The sequence below is a fragment of the Lactuca sativa genome, chromosome 2 (assembly GCF_002870075.4).
Source record: "Lactuca sativa cultivar Salinas chromosome 2, Lsat_Salinas_v11, whole genome shotgun sequence".
Classification (NCBI taxonomy): Eukaryota; Viridiplantae; Streptophyta; class Magnoliopsida; order Asterales; family Asteraceae; genus Lactuca; species Lactuca sativa.
In genome coordinates, this window is record NC_056624.2 from 102,626,737 (window position 1) to 102,639,073 (window position 12,337).

Genomic DNA, 12,337 nt, shown 5'->3' on the forward strand with positions numbered 1-12,337 from the left:
TTAGAATATTTCATGTTATCGTGGATAACTCATCGTTACCTCAGAGTATCATGAATGATTCGAGTGTATTAGAATTTTCACTAATGGCCCAATTAACCTGAAAGGCCCATTTGGCATGTATTTGGTACATAAGGCCCAATTGGCATGTAATTAGCACATAAGGCCCAATTAAAATGAAATTGGCACATAAGGCCCAAATTTCACTAAAATGAATATAAGTGGCCCAATTTTATTCAAAATGTCAATATTGGCCCATTTTTACTAAGATATCCATTTAAGGCCCAATTCAATAAAAAATGTCATAAATGGTCCATTGGTATAAAAAAAATAATCATTTTAGCCCAAATAATATCGAAATGACACAAAAAGGCCCACTTCTATCAAAAATGACCATTTTGGCCCAATAATTCTGAAAATGACTATAAAGGTACATTTTTATGAAAAATGTCACTTTTGGCCCATTAAACCGTGAATGTCCATTAAAAGCCCATGTTTTTGAAAAATGACACTTTTGGCCCATAAAACCGTGAATATCTAATAAAACCCATTTTTATGAAAAATAACACTTTTGGCCCATAAAACCGTGAATATCCAATAAAAGCCCTTTTTATGAAAAATGTCACTTTTGCCCCATAAAACCGTGAATATCCAATAAAAGCCCATTTTTATTAAAAAAATAACACTTTTGGCCCATAAAACCGTGAATATCCAATAAAAGCCCATTTTCATGAAAAATGACACTTTTGGCCCATAAAACTATGAATATCCTTATTTGTCAAATATGGCCCATCTGTACACTTTCTTTAGTTTTCTAGCACTTTTCAACATGTTTTAATCTTTCCAACATCATAGAAAGTTACATTAAGTAACTTGTTTACTAAAATCTCCAAAAATTGGAAGATATTTCAAGTTTAAGAGTATTTGATATGGTTTCATAACATATCACACAACAATTCAAGAAAACATATACACATGCATGCATAATACTAAGGTTAAACACAAAACTAGCTTGTATTCTCCCCCAAGAGATAGTAAAACTCGATAAAAAGGGGTTATGAAGCTCACCTTGAGTTTGATTGGTTTTGAAAAGAAAGAAGAAGGAAGTTTTTCGCCTAGCTTGCTCTTTGGAAGGGATCTTTTGAAACTAAGGTGATCCTAGGAAGCACATCATGAAAATGGTGTTGTTAAGGAATGATCTTAGTGTAAAATGGGAAAAAAATATCTTGAGAGTGATAATAGCTTACCAAGTTAGTGGAAACTTGGAAGAATCTCCTTGATGCACACACAATCTTCGAAAATTTGAAGGGAGGGATGAAAAAATTTCTTGTGTTCTTGAGAGGAAAGGATATTAGTGAGTGAATTTTGAAATGAAGAGTGGAGAGGGGTAGGAGGTCTCGGCCGGTTTAAGAGAGGAGAGTGGAGAGATTAATGTGGCTATTACTTAGTGGTTAATCACCAAGTTTTCTAGATACATGATAGACATGTCGCATGGATGCCTACCATGCAAAAATGAGGTGTCACTATTTTGATTAATACCATTCTTTTTTTTATAGAAACCAAGAATAGGAGAGGGAGGAAAGAAAGAATAGTTTTTGGGATTGGGTTTCGAAATGTAGCCGAAAACGTTCAAGGCCCAATAGGCTTTACGGTGTGTTTCGAGTTTTTGGGTCCTGGATCGGCCCAATAATGGCCATGGTCCATTACTAGGCCAAAAGAAATGCATTGAGTCCAATCTAAAGGTTTTCAGCCTAAATAGGGCCAATTAAGGATTTTTCGGCCTTGGAAGGCCCAATAAGAGCTCCGATAGTGATTTGCGGCCCATAAGGATCTAAGAAGGTGTTCCTGGTCTAATAAGGCCCACTAAGTGACTTATGGCCCAAATTAGTGTTAAATAATCAATTTCAGCCCAACTAGGGCCCAAATGTGGTTTCTTGGCCCAAAAGAACCAAGTTGGGTGGTGTCAAGCCCTTTAGGCCCAATAAGAGTGTTCTAGCCCATTAAGAGGTTTATAACCAGGAAATGGGGGTTAAAACCCAAAGTTGAGTGAATATGGCTTGTTGGATTAGGCTTGGAGATTTCACGAGGGATTTTTTACTGGAGACAATTTCTGGGTGCATAAACTGATATAACATTGAAGTTTGGTTCACATTTAACATAGTGTCATAGAGTTACACAAGGAGTCATTTGTACATGTACAGAATTTCCTAGCCCTAAATTGCTAGTTGTGACATCATCCCCTCGTTAGAGGGAATTTCGTCCTAAAATTCTATCGAAAGATATTCTTAAGAGTTGAAAAAGAGGTGAGATCACTTTTGCATCATTTGATCTTCGCATTCCCATATGAATTCCGATCCGTGCTTTGCATTCCATCGAACCTTCACAATTGGGATGCGACTTTGTTTCGTATGCTTCACTTCCCTGTCCATTATTTCCACTAGTTCTTCGATGAACAGGAGATTCTCGTTCACCTCAATTTCATCCAGGGGAACAATGAGGGTTTCATCTAATAGGCACTTTTTCAGATTTGACACGTGAAATATTGGGTATACGATGCTAAGTTCTGAGGGTAGTTGCAGTTTGTAGGCCACCGAACCGATACGGGCAAGGATCTCGAATGATCCGATGTATCGCAGGTTTAGTTTTCCCCTATTTCCAAACCAAATCATCCCTTTCCAGGGGGAGACTTTTAATATCACCCGATCTCATACTTGAAACTCTAGAGGCTTTCGTCTTTTATCTGCATAGTTCTTTTTTCGGTCTCGCGATGCTTGAAGCCTTGCTTAGAATTGGACTATTTTCTCAGTTGTTTCCCGAATGATCTCGAGCCCTGTGAGTGTGCTATTCGGTGTTTCTCCTCTTGCCAGCTAAGGGTCTCCCACCTCAACCCAACAAAGTGGTGATCTGTATTGTCGGCCGTACAAGGCCTCAAAGGGAGTGACTTTAATGCTTGTATGGTAGTTGTTGTTGTTCGAGAACTCGATTAGGGGAAAATGGGTATCCCATGCCTTTCCAAAATCTATTACACAAGCTCGAAGCATATCTTCTAGTGTTTGAATGGTTCGCTCACTTTGGCCGTCAGTCTGGGGGTGGTAGGCGATGCTCATATCCAACTGGGTTCCCAATGCTTTCTGGAGTGACTACCAAAATCGAGAGGTAAATCTACTATCTTGATCAGAGATAATAGATATTGGTACTCCATGTAGTCTCACCATGTCTTTTATGTAGATCCGTGTTAGTCTTTCCATTTTGTATGTTTCTTTTATTGGTAGGAAATGGGAGGATTTTTGTTAACCGATCAAAAATTACCCGGATAGCATCTATTCCGTCTACTGTCTTAGGTAATTTGGTTATGAAATCCATTGTGATTCTTTCCCATTTCCACTCGGGTATTTCGGGTTGCTGTAGTAGACCCGAGGGCTTTTGGTATTCCACTTTAACCTTGGCACAAGTGAGACACTTGCCCACGTAAGTGGCAATTTCCGCTTTCATGTTAGGCCACCAATAAAGTTGTTTAACATCCAGGTACATCTTATAGGAACCTGGATGGACGAAGTATCTCGTCTTATGAGCTTCGTTCATGACTACGTCTCTGAACCCTCCAAATTTTGGGATCCAAATCCGACTCATGAATAGTAAGCTCTGTTCTCTTTGATTTCAAGATTCTTTTCCATTCCGCGCAGTGCTTTGTTTGCAGCATTTTCCGGTTTCAAGGCCTCTAGTTGAGCCTCCTTTATTTGTGAAGACAGGTGGGAATGGATGGTCATTGTCAATGTTTTCACTCGGCAGCCCGAGTATTCTTTCTTGCTTAAAGCATCACCCACCGCCTTAGCCTTGCCTGGGTGATACTTGATCTCGTATTCGTAGTCGTTCAGCAGCTCGACCCATCGTCGCTGCCTCATCTTCAGTTCTTTTTTTTTCAGGATATATTGGAGGCTTTTGTGATCTATGAACATGGTGCACTTTGTACCGTAGAGGTAGTGCCTCCAAATTTTCAGGGCAAAGACCATAGCTCCCAGCTCGAGATCATGGGTGGTATAGTTTGCTTCGTGAGTCTTCAATTGCATGGATGCATAAGCTATCGCTTTTCCGCGCTGCATAAGAACACAACCTAACCCTTGATTTGATGCATCACAATATACCACGAAATCTTATGTTCCCTCTAGCAGAGACAGCGTCGGAGCACTGCAGAGGGATCGTTTCAGGGTTTGAAAAGCTGTGTAACAACGCAAATTTTCAAACAAAATTTTCATTTTTAAAAAATATTTATTTCCATTCAAACAAGGCATAAATAGTTAAGTATTCTGTCAAATACAAATAGTCAAAATCCCAAGATCATAAAAGCATTCTTCAGTGTGTATCGATCACGCCGGCGCCTTCCCACGGTCCTCGCTAGTACCTGAAACACATGCACAACAACTGTAAGCATAAATGCTTAGTGAGTTCCCCAATATACAACTTACGCACATACGCCTTTCCAGGCCCTGACCTTCCGGTCCATGTGTCTCAGGGGACTTCCGTCCCTGCTGGGTAAACCTTCCGGTCCTACCCACGCCGACCTTTCAGTCCATCACACAACATATTGCCTTCCGGCCCATAACATATTGCCTTCCGGCCCATAATATAATCGCCTTCTGGCCCATAACATACATAGCACATATAACAAACAGCTTACCACATATAGCATACATATCACATATCATAGCTGACCTTCCGGTCACACAGTCAAACCCTTCCGGGTACAGTATAGTGAGAAGACTCACCTCGTAAAAGCTGAAAGCTAGCAAATCCTGAAATCACTCGTGCACAATCCGACGAGCTACAACCTCCCTATAACATCACATATCTCTCATTAACATTTATATCTTATGAGTGTGACTATCCCTAAGAAGACAGACTTAGGTCAACTCTGGTCAACGGTCAATGGTCAACGGTCAACTCGACCGGACTCGGCGAGTGCCATGGCGACTCGGCGAGTCTAGACGTCCTCCAACTCTCTGAGATTCCCTATCTACTTGTCGAGTATCCTCCTTGACTCGACGAGTTACTCCTGGAAGAATCGCGGGGCCACCCCGACTCAACTCGCCGAGTCTGAAGAACGGCTCGACGAGTCCCAGTTAATCTTCAAGCTACTCGCCGAGTCTGTTCATCGAACTCGGCGAGTCCATGCCATGCAACCGCTCAAACTGCATCCTGGGATAAGTATGGTTCCGAAATACACAAGCATGGGGCCTTCTGGTCCTCTAAGGGTCCTAATACAGGGTTATATTCGTTTAGGTAACAAGGTAATAATCCATCTAATCACCAAATGGGTTCCATAAACCCTAGATCCATGCACACATCAAAATAACAGAAATGATCCGAAATGTTACCTGAATAATGCACTCTCTGTGTCCCCAAACCTCAGAACTCGAATCCCTTGCAGTTCCTTTAGCCAAAACTCTTCTCCTCCTTGCACCACAATTTCTTCAAGTCACCAATGGCCTTCAATCTTGCTCTAGATGCCCACAGCCGCTTAGGGTTCTTCTCAATCGACTAAAAGACGAACAATGACGGCATATAATGCGTTATATACGACCCAAACCTGAACGGTTAGGGTTTTCGCTAAACAGCGTAGACTCGCCGAGTCCATATCCGGACTCGTCGAGTACAGTCGCGAACCCACGACCAAGTCTGCGGTCCTACTCGGCGAGTCTAGGCTCCAACTCGCCGAGTCCCCTCTTAACTCACCCCAAAAACATAATTTAACAATACCTGAGATTCCGGGCTGTTACAACTCTCCCCCACTTGGATTAGACTTCGCCCTCGAAGTCTCACTCTGAAAATAGTTCCGGATGCTGCTCCCGCATCTCACGTTCCGGCTCCCAAGTCATTTCCGACCCCTTACGATGTTGCCACTGAACCAACACCAGAGGTACTTCCTTGTTCCTCAGAACCTTGATCTTCCGATCCCTGATGGCCACTGGTCTCTCGGCATAATTCAGGCTCGCATCCACCTGAATATCCTCCAATGGAACCACTGCCGACTCATCGGCTATGCACTTCCTCAATTGCGACACATGAAAAGTGTCGTGGATCTGTCCCAACTCCGCTGGCAACTCCAACCGATAGGCTACCCGGCCTATCCTTGCAATCACACGAAATGGCCCAATATACCGGGGCCCCAACTTTCCCCTCTTCCTGAATCGAATCACTCCTTTCCAAGGAGAGACCTTCAGGAGAACGAAGTCGCTGACCTGAAATTCAAGCTCGGATTGGCGCCTGTCTGCATAACTCTTCTGTCGGCTCTGGGCAGTCAATAACCTCTGTCTAACTTGCTGAATCTGCTCTGACGTCTGAAGCACGATCTCCGTGCTGCCCATCACTCTCTGACCCACCTCTCCCCAGCAAATGGGGGTCCGACACCTCCTACCATACAACAGCTCAAAAGGTGGCATACCAATGCTCGAATGATGGCTGTTGTTGTAGGAAAACTCTGCTAAGGGTAAATATGCATCCCAGCTACCCCCGAAGTCTAACACACACGCTCGAAGCATGTCCTCCAGTGTCTGAATCGTCCGCTCGCTCTGACCGTCTGTTTGGGGATGGTATGCGGTACTAAAATGCAATTTAGTACCCAGCTCCTCATGAAATTTCTTCCAGAACCTGGAAGTGAAACGCACATCACGGTCTGAAACAATCGAGATCGGTACCCCATGCCGAGATACCACCTCTCTCACATATATCTCCGCCAACTTCTCCGCAGAAGAACTCTCACTGATGGCAAGGAAGTGTGCACTCTTCGTCAACCTATCCACAATCACCCAAATTGCATCAACTCCCCTGGCAGTCCTCGGCAATTTGGTGATGAAATCCATAGTGATTTGTTCCCATTTCCACTCGGGGATCTCCAATGGCTGTAACTTGCCATGCGGTCTCTGGTGCTCGGCCTTAACCCTAAGGCAGGTCAAGCACCTCTCAACGAACCATGCGACGTCCCTCTTCATACAGGGCCACCAATACTCTTTCCTCAAGTCCAAATACATCTTCGTAGCACCGGGATGGATCGAGAATTTCGATCTATGAGCCTCTTCCATCAAAGTAATACGTGTACCGCCCACGAACGGTACCCAAATCCGGCCCTGGAACGTCATAAGCCCTCGACCATCCTTAACGAACTCTGAAATTAACCCCACAACCCGCTCTTTCTTCTGCATTTCTGGTCGCACCGCTTCGGCCTGTGCCCCACGAATAGCATCCAATACAGGAGTCATCATAGTCAGTCTCAAGCATACATCTCGCAATGGAGTGCTCTCCGCCCTGCGGCTCAACGCGTCGGCTACCACATTAGCCTTACCTGGGTGGTACAGGATCTCACAATCATAATCCTTGACCACATCCAGCCACCTCCTCTGACGCATATTTAGGTTGGGCTGATCCATCAAATACTTCAAGCTCTTATGGTCCGTATAGATCGTACATCGAACCCCATACAGGTAGTGACGCTAAATCTTGAGAGCGAACACTACTGCTCCCAACTCTAAATCATGCGTGGGGTATCTCGCCTCATGAGGCTTCAGCTGCCTCGACGCATAAGCTATCACATGACCCCTCTGCATCAACACTGCACCCAGTCCCGAAATCGATGCGTCGCAATATACCACAAAATCTTCCATCCCTTCTGGGAGAGCTAATACCGGGGCTTCGCACAACCTCTGGCGAAGTGTCTCAAAGGAGGTCTGCTGCTCGGGCCCCCATGAGAATGCAACACCCTTCCGGGTCAATCTGGTGAGTGGCACTGCGATCTTGGAGAAATCCTTGATGAATCTCCGATAATACCCTGCCAACCCAAGGAAGCTCCTGATCTCAGAAGGTGACTTCGGCACCTCCCAACTCATCACCGCCTCAACCTTGGCCGGATCGACCAATATCCCTTTCTGATTGACAACATGTCCTAGAAATTGGACCTCCCGCAGCCAGAAGTCACATTTGGAGAACTTTGCATAAAGCTTCTCCGACCTCAATACCTCGAGGACCTCCCTCAAATGCTCCTCATGCTGCTCTCTAGATCTAGAATACACCAGAATGTCGTCGATAAATACAATCACTGACCGATCCAACATCGGTCTGCATACCCTATTCATGAGATCCATGAACACAGCCGGGGCATTGGTGAGCCCGAAAGGCATCACCACAAACTCATAATGCCCATATCGCGTCCTAAACGCTGTCTTCTGGACATCCCCATCCCGTACTCTCACCTGATGGTACCCTGACCTCAGATCGATCTTGGAAAACCAAGACGCTCCCTGCAACTGATCGAATAAATCATCGATCCTTGGTAACGGGTAACGGTTCTTGACCGTCAACTTGTTCAACTCCCGGTAATCAATGCACATCCGGTGTGAACCATCCTTCTTCTTGACGAACAGAATAGGTGCTCCCCACGGCGAGCTGCTCGGCCGAATGAATCCCTTCCCCAGCAACTCCTGGAGCTGCGAGGACAACTCTTGCATCTCTGGAGGTGCAAGACGATAAGGCACCTTAGCAATAGGCGCGGCCCCCGGAACCAGATCGATACCACACTCTACTTGCCTCACAGGAGGTACTCCCGGCAGCTCCTCGGGGAAAACATCTGGAAACTCGCGCACCACAGGGACCTCCTCAACTGATTTCGGTCTCTCGGAAACCTCCCGCGTATCCATCACATACGCCATAAAACCCTTACCGCCCTGCTGTAGACACTGCCTCGCCCTAGCGGCCGAACAAAAAGTTGATCCCGAACGGGTACCCTCGCCGTACACCGAAAGAACTCCCCCACTATGGTCTCGTATAGTCACCAACTGACGCTTACAGTCGATGACAGCGCCGAATCGGCTCAACCAGTCCATGCCCACGATGACACAGACATCACCCATCGCAATAGGAATCAGGTCAATCGGGAATTCAACCCCGAAAATCTCTAGTACACATCCCCGAAGAACCTCCGTGGCACAAATCAGTTTCTCGTCAGCTATAGAAACTCTCAAAGGTCGACTCAACGACTCACGACTAACGCTGATATGCTGACTAAAGGCTAAGGACACAAAGGACCTACTCGCACCCGAGTCAAATAACACTAAGGCAGGCACAGAGTTCACAAGGAAAGTACCTACGCATATAATAACATAAGCATAACATCTCGACATTAAAATAAATACATGAATTACAACATACCTGCCACGACATCGGGCGCAGCGCGGACCTCCTCCGCAGTCAGCTGAAAGGCTCTTCCCCGAGCCCTCGGGGCCTCGGCCTTCACCGGTCGAGTTGCAGTAGCTCCGGCAGCAGGTGCATATCCCTGAAGAAGCTGAGGGCACTCGGCCTTCCTATGGCCTGTCTGGTTGCAATGAAAGCAAACCGTAAATCTCTTGGGACACTCCCTAGCAATGTGCCCCTCCTTGCCACACTTGTAGCAAGCACCAGATCGACACGCCCCCTCATGACCCTTGCCGCACTTTCCACAAGCGCGGCCCTTCGAACCTCCTTTGCTCGCATCGGCGGACTTTATCCGCTTGGCTGCCGGCTGGAACTGAGCCGGTCGCCGGTCCACCCGCTGAGACTCGGCCTCCTCCCTGGTCTGGGTCTCCAACTCGATCTCGCGCTTCCTGGCATTCGCCTGAAGCTCAGCAAAAGTATGGTAAGTGGAGTTTGACACAAACTCCCGGATATCCCTCCTCAACACTCCCAAGTACTGGCTCATCCAAGCCTGATCAGTGGACACCAGCTCGGGGCAGAACATCGCCCTCTCATGAAACTTTCGCGTGATCACCGCAACAGAATCAGTACCCTGCTTGAGGGTTAAGAACTCCTGAACCAATCGTTCCCTCTCCACCGGGGGAATGTACTCATCTCTGAACATGGCAGTAAACCCCTCCCATGTTACTGCTGTAGTCTCTGCCAAAGTGAAGTTCGCCGTCACGAACTTCCACCAGTCCTTCGCTCCCAGACGGAGCTGGTTCAATGCGAACCGTACCCTCAGGTGCTCCGGGCATGAACAAATGTAGAAGCACCCCTCTATATCTGCGATCCACCTCATCGCAGCAATCGGATCCTGCGTCCCATCGAACTCTGGTGGCTTCGTGTTGCTGAACTCTCGGAACAGCAACGAGTCACCCCCCTGTGGCCTAGCAGCGGCCACAGCTGCGGTAGCTGCAGCGGTTGCAGCCTCAGTCAATGCGGCGTACCGCTCATCAAACGTCTCCATCAGGGTGGTCTTAATAGACCCAAACATCTCCGGGATCTCAGCCCGGATCGCCGCCGCTACCTCCTCGTGAATCATCTGACGAATCTCCTCGTCACTCACACCGCTCGAACTCGCTCCGTGGCGCGGTCTAACCATGATATCTCTGAAATACAACCTAAAACTATCAGAGACTCCACCGAGTATAATCGCACTCGATAACGCAACCCTACTCAGTCTCCGATATCCAGGGATTCTTACTTGAGCCTCCCACTGACCCGGTGTCTTCGGTAGTACGGGCCCAATACTACCGACCACACCGCATCAGCATTCATCCCAAGTCTTCCTCCCCAAACCCCGGATAGTGAGTACTCTACTTCTGATATACTATCTACCCGCACACTAGCAAGCATCTCATATCGGCAAACTTCCCTAGACTAAGGCATCACAAATCAGGCCACTCTAGTCCTATCATGAATACCTAGTCTTCTAGCATGCATAACAATTTATATCATATAACATTGTAAGGTATTTTGGGGATCTTTACCGTTCGGGCGCTGACTGATCGTACACACTGCTTCTTTCTTGCTCACCACAAAACCATTTACAAAAGTTTATGCCTTTATTTAAAAAGTTTTCCTCAAATCCTCGGTTTGAGTTCAGTTACTCCCGAAGGTGCACCCGAATCCCTCAAACCAAGGCTCTGATACCAATTGTAACAACGCAAATTTTCAAACAAATTTTTCATTTTTAAAAAATATTTATTTCCATTCAAACAAGGCATAAATAGTTAAGTATTCTGTCAAATACAAATAGTCAAAATCCCAAGATCATAAAAGCATTCTTCAGTGTGTATCGATCATGCCGGCGCCTTCCCACGGTCCTCGCTAGTACCTGAAACACATGCACAACAACTGTAAGCATAAATGCTTAGTGAGTTCCCCAATATACAACTTATGCACATACGCTTTTCCAGGCCCTGACCTTCCGGTCCATGTGTCTCAGGGGACTTCTGTCCCTGCTGGGTAAACCTTCCGGTCCTACCCACGCCGACCTTCCGGTCCATCACACAACATATTGCCTTCCGGCCCATAACATATTGCCTTCCGGCCCATAATATAATCGCCTTCCGGCCCATAACATACATAGCACATATAACAAACAGCTTACCACATATAGCATACATATCACATATCATAGCTGACCTTCCGGTCACACAGTCAAACCCTTCCAGGTACAGTATAGTGAGAAGACTCACCTCGTAAAAGCTGAAAGCTAGCAAATCCTGAAATCACTCATGCACAATCCGACGAGCTACAACCTCCCTATAACATCACATATCTCTCATTAACATTTATATCTTATGAGTGTGACTATCCCTAAGAAGACAGACTTAGGTCAACTCTGGTCAACGGTCAATGGTCAACGGTCAACTCGACCGGACTCGGCGAGTGCCATGGCGACTCGGCGAGTCTAGACGTCCTCCAACTCTCTGAGATTCCCTATCTACTCGTCGAGTTTCCTCCTTGACTCGACGAGTTACTCCTGGAAGAATCACGGGGCCACCCCGACTCAACTCGCCGAGTCTGAAGAACGGCTCGACGAGTCCCAGTTAATCTTCAAGCTACTCGCCGAGTCTGTTCATCGAACTCGGCGAGTCCATGCCATGCAACCGCTCAAACTGCATCCTGGGATAAGTATGGTTCCGAAATACACAAGCATGGGGCCTTCTGGTCCTCTAAGGGTCCTAATACAGGGTTATATTCATTTGGGTAACGAGGTAATAATCCATCTAATCACCAAATGGGTTCCATAAACCCTAGATCCATGCACACATCAAAATAACAGAAATGATCCGAAATGTTACCTGAATAATGCACTCTCTGTGTCCCCAAACCTCAGAACTCGAATCCCTTGCAGTTCCTTTAGCCAAAACTCTTCTCCTCCTTGCACCACAATTTCTTCAAGTCACCAATGGCCTTCAATCTTGCTCTAGATGCCCACAGCCGCTTAGGGTTCTTCTCAATCGACTAAAAGACGAACAATGACGGCATATAATGCGTTATATACGACCCAAACCTGAACAGTTAGGGTTTTCGCTAAACAGCGTAGACTCGCCGAGTCCATATACGGACTCGT